The sequence below is a fragment of the Mus pahari genome, chromosome 18 (assembly GCF_900095145.1).
Source record: "Mus pahari chromosome 18, PAHARI_EIJ_v1.1, whole genome shotgun sequence".
Classification (NCBI taxonomy): domain Eukaryota; kingdom Metazoa; phylum Chordata; class Mammalia; order Rodentia; family Muridae; genus Mus; species Mus pahari.
In genome coordinates, this window is record NC_034607.1 from 45,290,884 (window position 1) to 45,308,530 (window position 17,647).

Consider the following 17,647-nt stretch of genomic DNA (forward strand, 5'->3'; position numbering starts at 1 on the left):
AAAGGCCACCAACAGATTGGGAAAGGATTTTTACCAATCCTAAATCTGATAGAGGACTAATATCCAATATATACAAAGAGCTCAAGAAGCCGGACTCCAGAAAGTAAGCGTCTATATCTTACATGAAGCTTTACTTCAGTCTCACAGAACTGTTGCTCTGAATGACTTAACCACTTTGCTACACTTAAATAAACAGAAATACTCTGGTGGCAAAGAGTGCTGTGGTTTATAAATTTCCCAGGTCCTGGGCAAATCTGCCATCTATTAGCTGAAATTCCATAATTAGAGAATCATTTGTTAGGTCAAACATTGTGATTTCTTGTATACCTTAAGACCAGTCCATACAAAAAAACCACACAGTAAGTCCCCGTGTAAAATAGTTCAATTCGTGAAAGAAAAAACAAAAACAAAAACAAAATCTGAATAACCCAGGAGTTGGTTAGGATGTATAGATTGTGGTTGAGAGTGTAGATTTATGTAATTGCTCTAGAAATCAATTTGGGAGATTTTACTTCTGGCAAAGAGAGAGGAATAAACATTGCAGTTATCTATCTGAAACAAGTGATTTAAAAACCTGATAAATTGGGTAAAACATTTTTTTTTCTGGATGTAAAATGTCAGATAATATAGACAGGGAACCCTGAGAGATGAGCCTTCGGTATCCCAGAAAGAAGGCGAGAGCTTCCAGGATTCACTGAAGTAGAACCTTATGATGTGCAATGTTGTGGTATGAAAGTCTCAGTGGACTGACATTTTCATCATGATTAATGGAACTGTGTTTTGACAGCTCTAGCCTTACTCTGGGTCTTCTCTTCTTGTGCAGCTGAGCCAAGTGGTTGGCTTGACAGTCACCGGTGTCACTGACTGAGTGAGAGCCCCATAGACAGCAAGCAGTGTCCATACGCAAACAAAGCACTTTATTCCTGAAAGGCGTAATATGTCTGGAGTGATGGCAACTACATGTCCCTCCAGGGCCCCAGCTGAGACACCTGTTGCTGTGACTCCATTCCCTGTGTGTTTGCTATGAAAAGGTATCAGTTGCCAAAAGGCTTTGCCAAAGTGAGCATTCTTTGGTGGCAGTCTGTACCCATTCAAGTGCCAAGGAAGAGTCCGGTCCTCTGAGTCACTTGAGTGCTCTCTTCTATGGCTACATTTTTGGTTTGTTACCAGCACTCTGCTCTGGTAATTTTCTTTTTACCTATTTTTGCCTACATCTTAATATTCCTTTTGTTTAGCTCTATTTGTGTTTTCTGGTGTGTTGCAATAAACTGCTTATTTCTGAAATACCTTTGAGTTACTTGTATTGTATTCATTATTTTTCCCCCTTGTCGTATCAAAATACCTGACAGGAGGGAGGAAGTGTTATTTTGACTTACTGTTTTAGAGAGTACAGTCTACCACAGTAGTAAGTACATGGAGGACAGGTAGCTTTATCTACAGCAGTGGGATCCTGAGGGGACAGCTTCTTATATCTTGGCAACTCAGAAAGCATAGAACGGACTGGAAGGCCCACTCTCAATGGCTCAAGTCAGCCAGTTGGGCCCCATGTCCCAAAGGTTCCATAGTCTTCCTGAACAGCCACCAGGTTGGGACCAACTGTTGAAGCAGATGGGCCTGTGGAAGATATTTCACATTAAACAGTCACATGTGTTATTTGATTCAAGGATGAAAGAGCCAACCTCTCTTGGAGGCTAAATTGTTATATTGAAGAATAAGATCTCCTTGATGATCTAGGATGACATAAGGGAAACTTAGAAAGAGCCTCCTGATGGATCCCCAAAGCTAAGGAGACAGAATTGGGACTCTGGGGGAAACTCAAGTTCATGTAGCAGAATATGAGATACACACACACACACACACACACACACACACACACACACACACACCTGCACAGAGAATCCATGTTTGCCTGTGAGAGCATTGGTCAATACTCACTCGAGAGGAGAGCATTCAGTGATAGCTGTAGAAGAGCCTTCTGAAATGACTACAAGCCGCAGTGTTCACACCATGTATACAAGTACAGCTCACACCATGCATACCAATGCAGCTCATACCATGCATACCAGGGCAGCTCATACCATCCACACCAGGGCAGCTCATACCATGCACACTGGTGCTCACACCACACACACCAGGGCAGCTCACACCACACACATACACACACACACACACACACACACACAAGGGCAGCTCACACCATGCATGCTGGTGCTCACACCATGCACACCAGGGCAGTTCACACCATGCACACTGGTGCTCACATCATACACACCAGTGCAGCCCATTCCTAGCAGCCATGCAGGAAAATTTCCTGGCATTGAGAAGATTAATTAGAATGGCTTTCCCTTCCTTCAATAGGAAGTAATTCTCTCTAGACCATGGGTTGCTCTTATCCTGATAATAAACCTTTGGAGAAAGACCTGTCTGAAAAGAGAAATAAAATACTTATTTACATGTGTATGTGTCTGTAGGTGTGTATGATGGTTTGAATGTGGGTGGGTGTACATGTGTGCATGGAGGCGTGTGTGTGTGTGTGTGTGTGTGTGTGTGCCTGTTGACATCGGATTTATGCCTTTATCATTCTCTATCTTTACACACTGAGTCAGTGCCTCTCTTTTGAACACAGAGCTGCTTGCTATTTCACAGGGCAAGATCTGTGGGGAGTGTCAAAGTACAGCAAAACACACTTTAAAACCACCACAACTCCATCAAGGACATAGTTAAAAAAGTGAGACCTTAATATTATTGGGTGACCTATCAGGTCATATGACTAAATTAAACTATTTCTTACAAATTCTGAACTTTGCTATTCTTTTTATGGAGGAGAAAAGATGATTTTTTTATCCCTGTAAGTGGTTGAAAAGGGCACTGTATTTTTGTCAACTTGATACAAGCTAGGGTCATTTAGAAAGATAGAACTTTAATCGAGAAACTACCACCAGATTGATCTATGGGCAAGTCTGTGGGGGCTCTTTATTGATTGATGTGAGAGGGACCAGCTGACTGTAAGGTCTGCTGCTCTTGGGCGGGTGGTCATGGGTGATGTGAGCAAGCCATGGGAATGAAGCCAATGTGCAGCATCCCTTCTTGGCTTCTACATTAGTTCCTGCCTCCAGTTTCCTGCTTTGAATGTCTACCCTGACTTCCCTACACCATGAACTGTATGCTGTAAAGTGAAATAAGCCTTTTCCTCCCTGAGTTGCTCTTGGTCATGGTGTTTATCACAGCAAAAGACGAACACATTAAGATAGAAAGACAGCTAATGATCTTGTAGTTTTATTCATCTAAGCCAAGAAAGTAAGAATTGGGCCATCACTTCCACATTAGGTTGACTATCAAGCCTTTAAAGCCCAGGTTTGTTTTATTTAGCCATTGTAAGGCTGCAAATGCATGCAGATCCATTGTATTGGCCTTGAACCAGCACTGAAGCTTACAGTGGTTTCCTCTATCCTGTCAGGCCTTGGAGATTTGATATGAATTAAAACCCTAAGAACAAGTCTCTACCTAACTCAGTTCACTGTGATGCAGAGAACCCCAGATGAAGCCAATGTCCAATGTCAGATAGGGAGGCAAGGACTTAGGGGACAAGTAAGAAGGAGAACACCATCAACTCAGAGTCACTGGACAGGAGAGCAAGGACAGTAGCTTCAAAGTGAAACAGAGTGTCTCAAGAAACTCAAAGAATCCTTACTACCAAAGAGGAAACTCCAATGGATTCCCTCAAGGTTTTCACCAGCAGTCGGAGAATTGTAGCTAACCACATGACAGAAAACAGGAAATGGAGGAAGACGATGTGCTTGGAAATCATCAGCCAGGTGAGGGGTAGATCGGTGGTTCAGATATTCCTTTAATTTTTCTTTTCCTTTGATGTGTTTATTTTTATTTTAATTTAAGTATTTTATTTAATATTCATACATGCATATAACGTGTCTGGATCAGACCCATCGCCTAGTTCCTTCCCTCCAAGTCATCCTTTACTAACACTTTCCCACCCAATATCATGTTCTCTCTTTCTCTTTGAGACAAGGTCTCTATGTAGACCAGGCTAGCCTTGAACTCATAGACATCTGCCTGCCTCTGCCTCTTGAGTTCTGGGATTAAAGGCAGGCACTCCTACACCTAGCTCTCTTTTTCTTGATGGACACTTGATGCTCCCTGTTTATGAATGGATGTGGAGACATCTACTGGGGCATAGGTAGTGTCTTAGAGCCTGTATCCCTTCCCTTCCCCAGCAATTCTCAAATGCCAAGAGTCCCTCAGATGGAGGTAGACCCTTAGGATCCCTTTCCCTCTAGTCTGGGATTTTGGCTGGCTTGCTCTTGTACAAGTCTTGTGCATACAGTCCCGGTGTCTGTGAATTCATAAGTGCAATGGTCTTTACTACCCCGTTTTTATACCCAGATGGTATAGACCCAGGAGCCTCAAGGCCACCCTGATTCTCTAGCTTGTCTCAATGTCGTGGCCTTGAAGATTTCAGCACTCTGTGTTCTGAAATGTATTTGGGAAATTATCATTCTGATGATAATCTTTTACAAATATCAAACATGTATTTAGTTATCTGGATGAGTCCATCACAAGGAATAGTGGCACCTGATTTCAGTGCCCCTGTTTACTGGTCTGTGATTTTATTCACATCCATAGAGGAAAAACAGCAGGGTAAAGTGTTTAATGGAAGCATCTCAGTGCGTTATTTTGTGGTGAATGGAAGGAAGGCAGAGGGAGAGTTTCAGCAAGCTCAAGATGACACCAAGGCATGCTAAACCAGTGCTGACCTGGAGGAGAGCAGTCACATTTACACACATAGGGAGCAGTCATGCACATCCCAGACTGCTTCTTTGTTAGGACCAGCTTTCACTGAGTGAGAAGGAAATGCACAATGGGAAATGTTCTGTTTCTGATTCACACCATCCGATGCTGTATTCCATTCTCATGGAATGCAGGTTTCCAAAATTCCACAAGTGTACCCTCATCTCAAGAGTATAAAGGGTGGTTTTATGTGGATATCGAGCACATAGATCATGAAAATTGGCATTTGAGGTTTGCATACTGGAGGAATTTTTTTTTTTAACTTGAAGCCTGCTTCTTCTGAACTAGAAGCCAACGCCTTGGGATTTCGCAGTTGTTTACATGGTGTGTGTGTGTGTGTGTGTGTGTGTGTGTGTGTGTGTGTATGCACCATAGCTCCTTCAAGTGAAGATTATGAAATAGAATTAAATGTGGAGCTGGTAGTGAATCTTTGTGTCTACTCCTACCCTTAATTTGGATGTATAGTTTTATCAAGCTTTGTAACACTAAGGTGCTATTGCTAAAGCGTCCTTATTATTTTATACTTATTGACTTGGAAATGGCTAGGAGTTGGTAGTATTGGTATGTAAGTATAAGAACAAGGACATTTTTTATGTAGATTTAGATTTTTATACATTTTAGTGCTATTTTATAAGCTAAAACACACAAATCCATCAGAGTTTTCTTTCTTCATAAAAAATTGTTTTTTTTAAATATTCAAGAAATTTCCATTAGAAAACAAAGCATGGTAGCTCCTAATTTATAGTGGCTTAGTTCTTTGAAACTGTTCACAATTTCTTTTAAGATTTATTTTAAACTTCCTTAACCTGTGATTAAATTCTCTTTATATTTCTAGCTACCAAAGTCCCATCTTCTCTCTCTCTCTCTCTCTCTCTCTCTCTCTCTCTCTCTCTCTCTCTCTCTCTCTCCTTCCTTTTATTCAGCACTTCCAGGACTTAGTGACATATCTGCATCACCATCCCAGCCTTCGTCCCAGCCACATGGGTTTCCAGAGTCCTGGTGTCCATATCTGTCTCCTAGTGTGAGCACTGGCCAGTTTTCCAAATGTCCAAATCGTAGTTGGACAGCCCTAGAAGTTTAACTGAAGACACACAGGGAGTTCTGTGAAAATGAAAAAAAAAGTCATAGTTAATAGCACAAAGGTGGTACTGTGGTTCCAGGGCCAAGCCTCAACTTCTGAGTTTTGTGCCCCCACCTTAGCTCCCTGCTCTGCCACCTGACATACAGGTCTTTCCCTCAAGGAACTCCAGTCATCCTCCTTCATAGAATTGGTCTCCTGTTCTCTTCTTAGCAAAAAGTGTCCCACAGAATTGTCAAATTCCTAAAAAGGAAATACCTGCCATGAAACAGTGTGAGTTCAGACCTCCAAACGCTGCTCTCAAATAACTGTCTGAACTGAGTGGCTCCTGTCCATATTAAGGGATGTATAGTTTTCTCTACTTCTATAAGGATATAGTCATTCTAAACCTACATTCCATTTATATTACAAAACAAAACTCAGTAAGATGGACCATGTCATCTACATCTGAGTTTATGATAGTTTGCCTTCTCTCCAAGTAAAATAAGAGCACTTGTTTTATATTTGAGAAATCAAAAAGTCCTTTCCATTTTTTCCCTCCAAATATAGAATCTGTTTCAAAAGAGGATAGAGGGCAGATTTAAGGTTTCAAAATAATGAGGGATAATATTGGGGGGAAAGATCCAGTTCTATTGAGTGTTACAGTAAATTAGGAAACTTTTCTTGAAGAAAGCAAATAAGGACCAGATACCAAAATCTCTTTATATTTTAGTTTGTATGCATGTGCGTTGTGACATACATGTGCATGTGTGTGCATTCTTGACTGTGGATGTTACAGGCTGACTGTAGGTACAATTTCTACTCTTTTTCTCTACTTCTCTATTTCTCTACTCTTTAGTTCTGAGATAGCATCACTCACTGGGTCGGAGGTCAGTGATTCAGCAAGACTAGCTTCCTGTGGTATAAGAGGCATACACCATCATACTTTATATGTAAGTTCTGAACATCCCAGTTCATGTTTTCATGGATGACTGAGTCATCTTTAGCAGTCCTTCCATTTGTATCTTATGAGAAACAACATTTGATAGTGTTACCTGGGAGCACTGGAGTCAGAATGGATTTGGAATCTTGGCTCTCCAATTTACCAGCTGGGCAAGTAACCTAAATTCACTCTCTCCATTATGCCCTCTGTAAAATGGGAATGCCATCTCCCTTATATGGTGGCTATTATGTGAACTTAAATGTGGCCATGTAGGCAAATATCTTTGACAACCTACTTTAATCTAGCTCATGACTCACCAGAGGCAATGGAAAAGAAAGGTTATTAGGATATATATGGACTTGTTTAAAAATAGTTCTTTGGGGTGATTCCAATCTTCGTTGTTATTTGCAATCCAGACCACTAGCAAACACCATACACGAATCAGCAGCTGCAGTCCCGTTCTCTCAGCAGATACCACATGAATCAGCAAGGGCAGTTCAACCCGGATTAAACTGTGAGGCTTGCCTACTGGCCCAAGTCAGTGGAATTGACAAGAAGCTGCAGGAACCTCACGAGAAGTTCTTTGGCAAGTTTCTCTCTATGAGATCACCACAATCGAAGCTTAGCCATACAGCATAAGGCAAACCAATACACCCGTGTCATCATGTTTCCACATAGCGAGGTGGAGCAAAGCAATGCTCAAACTCCCACTGTCTGTGGGGGTCATATTTATTTTCTTTGTAAACATCATATGTCCTTTCACGTGTTTGCTGTGGCAAAATATCCTTTCACCTGTATCTGTTTCAGCAGAACATTCTTTCACCTGTCTGCCCCAGCGAAACATCATTTTAAGCTGAGTCTCCAAAGAAACCACAATGTTCCACTTTATAGAAGTACTTAAAATATTACTCAGTAAATATGAACTACACTTGCGATAATGATTATGATGGTGATGATGGTTATGATGATGGTGATGATGAAGATTGGTGGTGCGATGGTGATGATGTCATCCTTAAAAGCACCTTAAAGACCCCAGAAGAGGCTGCTGAGGATTGCACTGAGTCTCCCTGACCCTTTGCTATCCTCTGTGGTCAATCTCATGGATAGCCAGGAGCAGGACTTTGAGTGGCTTTTATTGTGCAGGATAAACAGGCAGAGCTGAGTCCAACTTAAGGTACGGAGTAAGCGTCTAAGGACCCAGAGGGCAGTGAGCCAAGTGGGCAGTGCAGTGAGGGTGAAAAGGGGAATGGTCTTTATGTCACAAGGTGTCTGTGTAAGAGCTGTCCATTCTAGGCCTTTAGAACCGAAGTCCTGCATATGGCTTTCCAAACTGAGTGGGGTGTGCTGGCATCCTGGACTCTGAGCTCCTCCAGCTTTGGGCTACTGTCTCACATGGCTGTGAAAATCTCCTTCCTTCTCACAGCCTCCTCTCTCACTTTCTCTCTTGTGTGTGAGTGTTCCTGTGTGCAGACACATATGCGTGTGGGGGTCGGAGCACAACTTTAAGTATTGTTTGTCAGGCACTGTCCACCTTAAAAATCTAGACAGGCTCTCCTTCTGGCTTGGAACACCGCAAGTAGACTAAGCAGGCTGGCTGGCCAACAAGCTCCAGACATCTTCCTGTGTCTGCCTTCCCACTGCCGGGATTTCAGCCACACACCACAAGCTCCAGGTTTGTTTTGTTTTGTTTTGTTTTGCTTTGCTTTGCTTTGTTTTTAATGGGTTCTTGAAGATGAACTTGGCTTGTGTTTCAAGCATTCTATTCACTGAACCAATCCCCCAACATCCTCCCTCTCCCTGTAACCCTCCCACAGCTCTCTCTCTGGAAACTCCTCTAGGGAGTTGGCAATGAGATAAGACTTTAATCTCAGTCTCTACTTCTGATCCTCATGTCTAAGGTTCGCCACTGCTTTAAGGTCTCAGAAACCAGAAGTGGGCGTCAAGTCACATTTTCTCTGTGGACTTCTCTCGTGTCACAGACCAGTGGGCAAAAATTATATCCAGGCTAGGCTGGGCATCACAGCTACTCATTCATTCAGTCAACATTCCTTAGGGAAGTCAGGAGTCATGGGCATCTGAATGCTTCTCCCAGAGGCAACTTTAAATAATCAAATAATCCTATGGTTTATAAAACACTATGGCAAAGAACTCTTTGAAGTTTTGAAATAAAAAATATTATCTGACCAGTTCTGAGTGTGTGCCCAAGTACAATTTGTTGAAGAAGTATGAGTTAAAAGTGAGTGGGAGTATCTTAACAGCAGAGAAAATGGGCATATTTTGAGAATGAATTCATTATTATTAACAACTCAACATTTCCATACTGACTTACATGTTTTAAACTGTTCAGATAAACACAGTAAACAATTCATATTTATTATATTTATTTTTTGCTGTGGGCATAACATTTTTCCAACTTACTTTAATAAGTGTTCAACTTCTCCTCTAACTCACCACCCACCAGAGATAGTAGACAAGAAAGGTTATTAGGATGGGGGGGAAGTGGACCTGTTTAGCAATAGTTATTTGGAAGTGAGCTCGATCTTTTTGTCAGGAGTTCAATCTCATAGCAAACGCCAAATATGAATCAGCAGCTTCAGTTCAGTCCTCTCGGCAGGCAGACACCATGCATGAACCAGCAGCTGTAGTTCAATCTTGAAGAAACCTCAAGGCTTGCCTTCCTTCCTATACTTTATCACTTACTGTGGGGAGAGGGGATTTGACCTTCACATTAACTCTTTCTCTCTTCTCCCCACCTTCTAGGTGGAGGCAGCCCCATTTGTGCTTTGTGTGGACTTCTCTGGACTTTTCATAAGGAAGAAATTGAGATCTGGTAGTTGATGCACCAAGAAGAACTGGAAGCTGTTAGAGATATGCTTTCTTTTTTTAGTTTCTGGGAGTAGAGCTAATGTTTATTTTGAGATGCATGATGTAGCTGCAGCAAGGGGCCACAATTCTTATTGTAGGATGCTGTCTTTGCACTGATTAGAAATCTTGAGACCCAGTTTGGAACCCCAATTTTCATATAACACAGTGTAAAATTTCTTTCTTTCTTTTTTAATGAATTAAGGGAACAAGTACTCAAACCATTCTTTTTATGGTTTTTCTTCCACTTCAGCCTTCTTCTCTTCTACATCCACCTTCTACTTTTTGTGTGTTAGTTTGTTTGTATCTTTAAAAGAGAGTTTGTCTAGGCAATAAAGGCTGGCCTTAAACTTGTGTTCTTCCTGCCTTCACCATGTGAAGAACTGGGATTACACAGATGTATGCCACCACGAGTGAGTGGCTCTTTCTTATAACTTCAAATCAAAAGTGTCTTGGGGGGCTGGAGAGATGGCTCAGCGGGTAAGAGCACTGACTGATCTTCCGAAGGTCATCAGTCTTCCAAAGGCTGGCTTTAAATCCCAACAACCACATGGTGGCTCACAACCATCTGTAATGAGATCTGATGCCCTCTTCTGGTGTGTCTGAAGACAGCTACAGTGTACTTACATATAATAAATAAANATCAGAGTATTCAAATTGTGAATCAAAATGTTGGTTATGGAGCTGGAGAGATGGCTCAGCAGTTAATAGCACAGACTGCTCTTCCAGAGGTCCTGAGTTCAATTCCCAGCAACCACATCGTGACTCACAACCATCTGTAATGAGATCTGATGCCCTCTTCTGGTGTGTCTGAAGACAGCTACAGTGTACTTACATATAATAAATAAATAAATCTTTAAAAAACAAAAAACAGTGTCTTGGGTCCCGCAGAAGGATACTAAGTGAATAACAAAGACTAACATTATTTGACAGTCTGTGTGACTAACCCATTACAGAAGACAATGTATATTGGTGTGTTTTCTTCACTGGTCCCAGGACAGTCTTTTAAAGTAGTTGCAACCTCTACTCCCATCTCATTTGTCATCTGAGGAAACTTGCTACCAAGGGGAGCCTCCTGTCTGAGATCACGTGGCTAATAAATTGTGGGTCTGGGTTCATCTTCCTTCCAAAAGGGATTATTTTTTACTTTTGAAGTAATATTTGCAGTAATCATAGACTTGCTTCATAGACACAGGAAAATGAAGAAATGGGGGACCCACCTTCCAAAGTGGATGGCACTGGGCTCGAACCTCTGCGAATAGGTGGTCATTTACGAACCCAAGTCCACATGTTCCCTCTCATGAAGATGCTTCCCAGGTTGCTGATGGAGCAGAGTTGGAAAAGGCTGGCTTCACTGTAAACCTTTCTGTGCTCGCTTAGGCAGCACATACACTGTAAACCTTTTTTTGTCTTATCTGCAGAAGGCATTTTAGGGGAGTAAAAGATGCATTTGGGGAGGAGCTAGGTGCAAGTCTGATGTCCAGAGTTTCATTTTTAGAACCCATATAAAGGTGGACACACACACACACACACACACACACACACACACACTTTTAAAAGGAGAACACTGTCTAAAATGATGTTCTGTTAGTCTTGTAGAGAAACAGTAATGGCAGAAAGCATTGAGAAGATGGTATTGAACTCTTTTATCTTTGAAGTTGTAATATGACAGACCCTGGTTTAGACAGATGTTTCTGTCTTGGTTCATCTGCATCTGTGTTGTAATATAAAGCAACTTATTGTATTTCACTAATGGTTAGTGTCTTTGTCTGTAAAATGGGCACAAGAATCCCTACACTGTCAAATTTTGGGGACTATTAAAAGAGATTTTATGTGAAAATAATAGCAACAAATAGTATTGCATAATCAACTTAGGTTCCTTTCTCTTCCTGTGTTTCTATAGGTCTGGCTACCGACTAGTTCTGATTACCTACAAAAGCTGTGCATATAGTCTGCTACTGCCAAGAACGTGGACCTCCCTTTTGTTCTGACCATCTTTCCCCAGGATGCATGCAGTCTGTGTCCTTCTTCTTCAAGAGTGGAGCTAATCTCTGCCTCACACCATGCATTTGGGAACAAGAAGCCCACTCCTCCTGTTCCCAAAGTACATACAGCTAATGATCAGAACACCTTCAAAGGCGGTGATTGAACAAACGCGCTGCGTCTCTGGCTGGATGGTTAATTCACACCCAGGACCCTCTCAGGAGAGCTCTGCAATGGACATGGCTGTGCTCTCTGGCTAACCACACTAAAGCAAACAGAGACCACAGTGTCACTTAAGCCTAATCAGGCTTACAGACTGCCATTTACTAAACATTCTCATCTGGAAGAAATGATTCCAAATCATGTGACAGAGGAGTGCTTTCATCTGGAGCCTGGGAGAGGTGCTAAAAGAGGAAGGAGAGGTCAGGGGCGGGGCCCTGTTCAGGGATAGGATGACTCTGGGCCTTTGCACTCATCGTTGTTTTTAGTGTGGTATAGATGCTCAACACGGCCCAATCTGTGCCAGCTTACATCTGACCGTCTATCCGTGCCTTCAGCAGGGAATCACAGAGTTCTGAGCACATGTTCTATATGAGTTTGTGTATTTATGTGTGTGGAGGGGGATGTGTGTGTGTGCGTGCGCACATGTGCACTCGTGAATATGTGTGTGTGTGTGTGTGTGTGTGTGTGTGTGTGTGTGTATGTGTGATGTGTGTGTGTATAGAGGACAGAACAATGGTAGCATTGTGACTTTGTTTTTGACACAGCGCCTCTGACTGCTCTGTAACTCAGCAAATACACTAGGCTGCTTGGCCAGGAAGCCTCAGGGATCCGCCTCTCTCTCCTCCCACTGCCTGGGCCTCATCTGCCCTTTCCTATGTGGGTTCCAAGGAGCAATCTCAGGTCCTCATACTTCCAAGATGAACAATTTTTAGACTTAACCCTCTCTTCTGCCCCATGGAGTACTTCTCAGGACCCAGCAGTGCCCTGAGCATTGGTACACAGGGCCCAACACTTACAGAAAGGCACTTTAAAATCTTGGATTTCAATTATTTATTATAGTCTAGAACAATTTTATTAGTTTTTCAGTTTCCAAAAATGCATCTTTACAAATAACAGAGGAAGAAACCACTGTGGTGTAAGTCAGGCAACTCTCTGTCTTTCTGGCTCCACAGAGATGACAAAACCTGTCTTGCACTGAGCCCGAATATGCCTCCGGGCCTAGTTCCACCCCTCTGGAACAGCACAGGGCAGATTTAACCCCCCCCCCCCCCGGCATCCTTACAAACAGTACAGGTAACCATTGTCTCTCCCTGACTGGCACCCGCAGCCCTCGTCCTTCTGTCCCCCACATGGTACAGTGTCTTCACATCCTGACACAGCCCTCCTAACACTAAAGGTGGCAGAGAGGAAGAGACGGGCACCTCTCTAAACCATGTGTGACTATAACGTTCAGGTGCTTCTGGGAATCACAGGAAGGGGCAAGGACACAGACAGCGAGAAGATGCCTAGCATGCCTGAAGTCACGACTGTGGAGCAAATGAATTACCTGGATATTCACCACAGGGAAAGGGAGGAGAGATGGAGGCATCCAGACAGACTTACAGGAAAAACTTCCCAACTGTGAGCCGAGGCTGTGCCAAACTCCAAGCGCTTGGGAAATAGCTTGAGATGTCCAGCAGATCTCGGATTTGATCCCGGGGTGTGGTTTGTGCAGTCGTCAGGGTCCTTGTTTTCGCTAGGGTGACTTCACAGAGCGCTCTCACAAGAGAGCCTTCCTTTGCGTGACTCAGCTACCCTTCTCTTTACTGCTGGCTGAAGTTCTCCTCAGAGACTGCAGATTGCCCTCAGTGAAGACTGTTTTGTTGTTGTGCTTCCAGACTGGGTCTCGGTATGCTCCGTCCTCACATAAAAGTAACGGCGATAAGTGTTTGCATGGACCATCCTTTCTGTGAGGGAGAAGAAGTTCAGACTGGAGCTGTCCCATAATGCACAGAGGCTTAAGTCCCACCATTGTAGGGACTTGATGGGGAGGCAATTGAGACTCCTGGATGATCTAACCTTTCCTGGAGACGAAGTCTTAGACAACTGCCCTAGAGCAAGGGGTTCAGTCCCCGACAGGTTGCAAGGCAGTGCGTGTGAAAAGAAAGGTGGCCTTCCACACATCACAGCGCCCCCTCAGGATTTCTGATGTGACCATAGCAATAACATCAAACCCTGTATGATGCTTCTACATGGTACAATCAGTGGGAAAATGAAATGCTCTGTTCCTGAGGGTACCGCTAGAATGTGACTGGGAGATCAAAGATAGGCCACTGCTCCACCAGATTTCTAGTTAGATTTGCCAGCACTCAAGTACTTGCTAAGATCTAAGTACACTGAAACATGTATCATCCAGGCTAAAATTCAAGCAGTAATAGTCAATTAGAAGCCTATCCCACAGTTTTCAGTCAGAGAAGTCTGGCTTGGGTAAGGATTTAATTGGTTCAATTGTAGGCAGCATCTCTTGAGCCAGAAATTTTGTTAAGAACATGAGCAAAAGTCTCTTAGAAAAATTTTCCTTTCACAGAGTCAGCTTACCTTTTTGTTGTTTCCATTTAATCCTCTGGTGTTAATCGCAGGTGTGCCTACAAGTACAGTAGTCATTATTTTGTGCATGGAATCATTTTGTGTATGGAGGAGAGCAGTGTGCCAAGGTAGCAGGGCAGAAAAAAGGAAAGCCCTGACACGCAGTGTCTTCACAGATCTGCAACAAAAGCAGCAAGCCTAGAGAAACCTTTCTGTAGTGATCAGCTACACACACACACACACATACACACATACACACACACATTCACACACACATACACACATATACACACTTACACACATAATATACATACACATACATAAACATACACAAGCATGCACACACAGACACACAAGCATACACACAAACACACATACTCACACACAAGGACACACATATACACCTTCACACATATGCATATACAAATACTCATATAAACACATATATGCATATACATATATACACACATGCAAACACAAATACACATACACACATATGTACATATACATACATATTCATACACACATACATGCACACTTACAGATATGCACACACATAAACACACAAATACATGCAAACACAAAAACATGTATGCACACACATACACACAAATACATTTTCTCTTACACATACACAATATACATACTTCAATCTACATATACATATACACATACACACATACACAAACATACAAACATGCATGCATGTACACACACACACACACACACACACACACACTCCTCTTTATCTCAGGAAGTGGGATCCTCCCTTCCCTACAGCTTTCAGGGTCATGGCTGACTCTTGCCCTTTTATGACCCTCTCCACTCTTGCACATTTGATGATCCAGTCCTGTCAGTTCTCTCAGTAAGATATCTTAAACCAATCTTTTTGTTATCTCTGCTGCCACGTCTGTGGTAAACTATCCAACACTTGGGATGTGGCAAGAGTCTTTTCCTGGGTTATTCAAGTGCTTCGCTTCCTGCCACACCACCTCTGAAGCACTTTCTCAGCACAGGCTACCTCACTCTTCACTTCCTCCCCTAACACCAGAAGGCTCTGCCCTAGGAGCCTAGGCCCTGCACAATCCCCCTCCACTCATTTCTCTTCTCCCAGTTCTTGCCTCTTATTTCTGTGGCCCAGAGACACTGGGTCTATTTCTGTGTATCCTGGCTTACTCCCGATCCGGGCACTTCTCAGGACTTACGGGGACTGCTCTGCTCATGCGTGGGTTTGGCTTGGGGGCTGTAAGCACTGCAGAGACACAGCTCACATCTTTCCTGTGATCTTCCTCTGTTTTGTGTAGTCTGTTGGTTGGAAAGTCAGTAAAGTTCAGAAGACATTTGTGGGATAAAGGAATGTGTGGGATACATGAATGAATGGCTGAGTTTATTTCATTTGGATATGTTATGGCATAATGTGTAAGTTTTGTTTCTATAATACGATTTTTTTCTATTTCAATACTTATTTTAAGCTATGCCTTTATAATCATATGTATACGCTATAATTTTTAATCATTTATTTTTTGCTTTCCAATTATTTTCAATTGAGGCTTATGTATATAAGATGATTTGAACCACATATGCACATTAAGATGCAAATTGATACTTTATTCTATGACATCAAAATAAACTTCTTGCCTGTTTTTAATGCTTTTTGCATGTTATACTTATAATAACTAATTTCCAGAGATCATTTTTGTAGTCTTCTTTAAATGGAAACACTGGAGAGACATTTTAAGGCTGAAATTTGTAAACATTTGTTTGTAAATGACATGTAGAGGTTGTTGCTAGACATTTGCCCGGCCTGTATGATACGTAGGATTGTACATACTGGACTTTTAATCCAGCCTTTGACAGTCTTCAATATCTGTGTGACACAGACAAGCTGTCCCTCGCTTTCTGAAACTTTCTGAATTGTGCTATCAGAAGATGATGGAAAAAAAAATCAGAGACTTAAATTTTAGTGACCAATATTGTAAACTGTGGCCAAGGTGCCTAGAATGTAGTGGTTTTTCACCTGATTTTAGCTACTAGTGCGAGTTTCCTATAGCAGCCGTAGCAGAGGCTCGCCAAGTCTCTGAAACAGCAGAGCGTTATGGTCTCAGTCTGGAAGCAGCAAGGCTGAGGTTAGATGTCAGGGCTGCTCAGGAATCTTTGCCTCCAGGGGCCTAGCTTCTCCCTCTGTCTTCCCTTGGGCTTCCTTCTCTGCCCGTGTCACAACCTCTTTTTTTTCCTATGAAGACACCCATCATAATGACCACTCTCAGGACCTCAGGTTTACCTAGTTACTTACTTTTAAAAGAGCGATTTGTTTTGTATGTCTGTAATGTATATGGATGATTTGTGGACATCTGTGAGTGTGTATGTGGTATGAGTGTGGATAATGTGTATGCACGCCTGTGTAGGTGCATGTGTGGTATATGTATTATGTGCGCACACGTCTGTGCGTGCATGTGTGCATGTGTGTGGTGTGTGAGTGTCTATGATATGTGTACTTCTCTGTGTGTGCGTGTAGAGATACTCTTGGTACAGAAATCAAAGGAAAACCCAATGTCCTCACCTCCCAGGTTACATGAGACCAGGTTTGTCTTTTGCTATTCCTGCTAGGCTAGCTGGCCCCTGAGTGTCTAGAATTCTCTTGTGTCTACCTCTAACTCTCTACAGAAGTAGTGGGGTTATAGACACACACTATTCTATTCGACTTTCAGACAGATTCTTGGGATTTGAATTAATGTTTGCCGAATGAAAGCCATCTCCCCAGCCCTCACTTACGTGACCACTTCAAAGACCCCATTTCCAAACACAGCCATCTTCCTAGAGACTAAGAGTTGGAACTCTGGAAAGATGAAGACAATAGGCTCTGGCAGGCAGCATCAGGAGGCCAGTCTGCAGGAAGAGCATCACTTAGGTGCATATTAACGTGTTTCAGCATGAGCTTTCTTTATGCATCACGTTTCAGTAAATAACATATTACAGTGTGCTTAAAGAATGCAAGACTAAGGACAAACAACTGAAAAGTGGATGGTGATCAATCTGCCCTGGAAGTACATGCTGTGCTGAGCTGTGCATGCATAGGAGACTAAAACCCTAACACTTTCTTTGATATCCCCCAAGCCTTTGTCTCCATTTCGGGTTTCTCATTGCCTGTGTAGACTTCCTCATTCATCCAGTGAAAGTTTAAACTTAAATATGAAACTTTAAATGTTAGCGTCAACTAACCCAGACCCCTGGGGACTCCCAGAGACTAAGCTACCAACCAAAGAGCATCCATGGACTGTTCTGAGCACCACCCCTTCCCCCAGACACATATGTGGCAGAGGACTGCCTCCTCTGACCTCAGTGGGAAAGGATGAGGCTAATCCTGTAGAGATTTGATGCCCCAGGGAAGGGGATGCCTGGGATAGGGGAGCACCCTTTCAGAGGCAAAG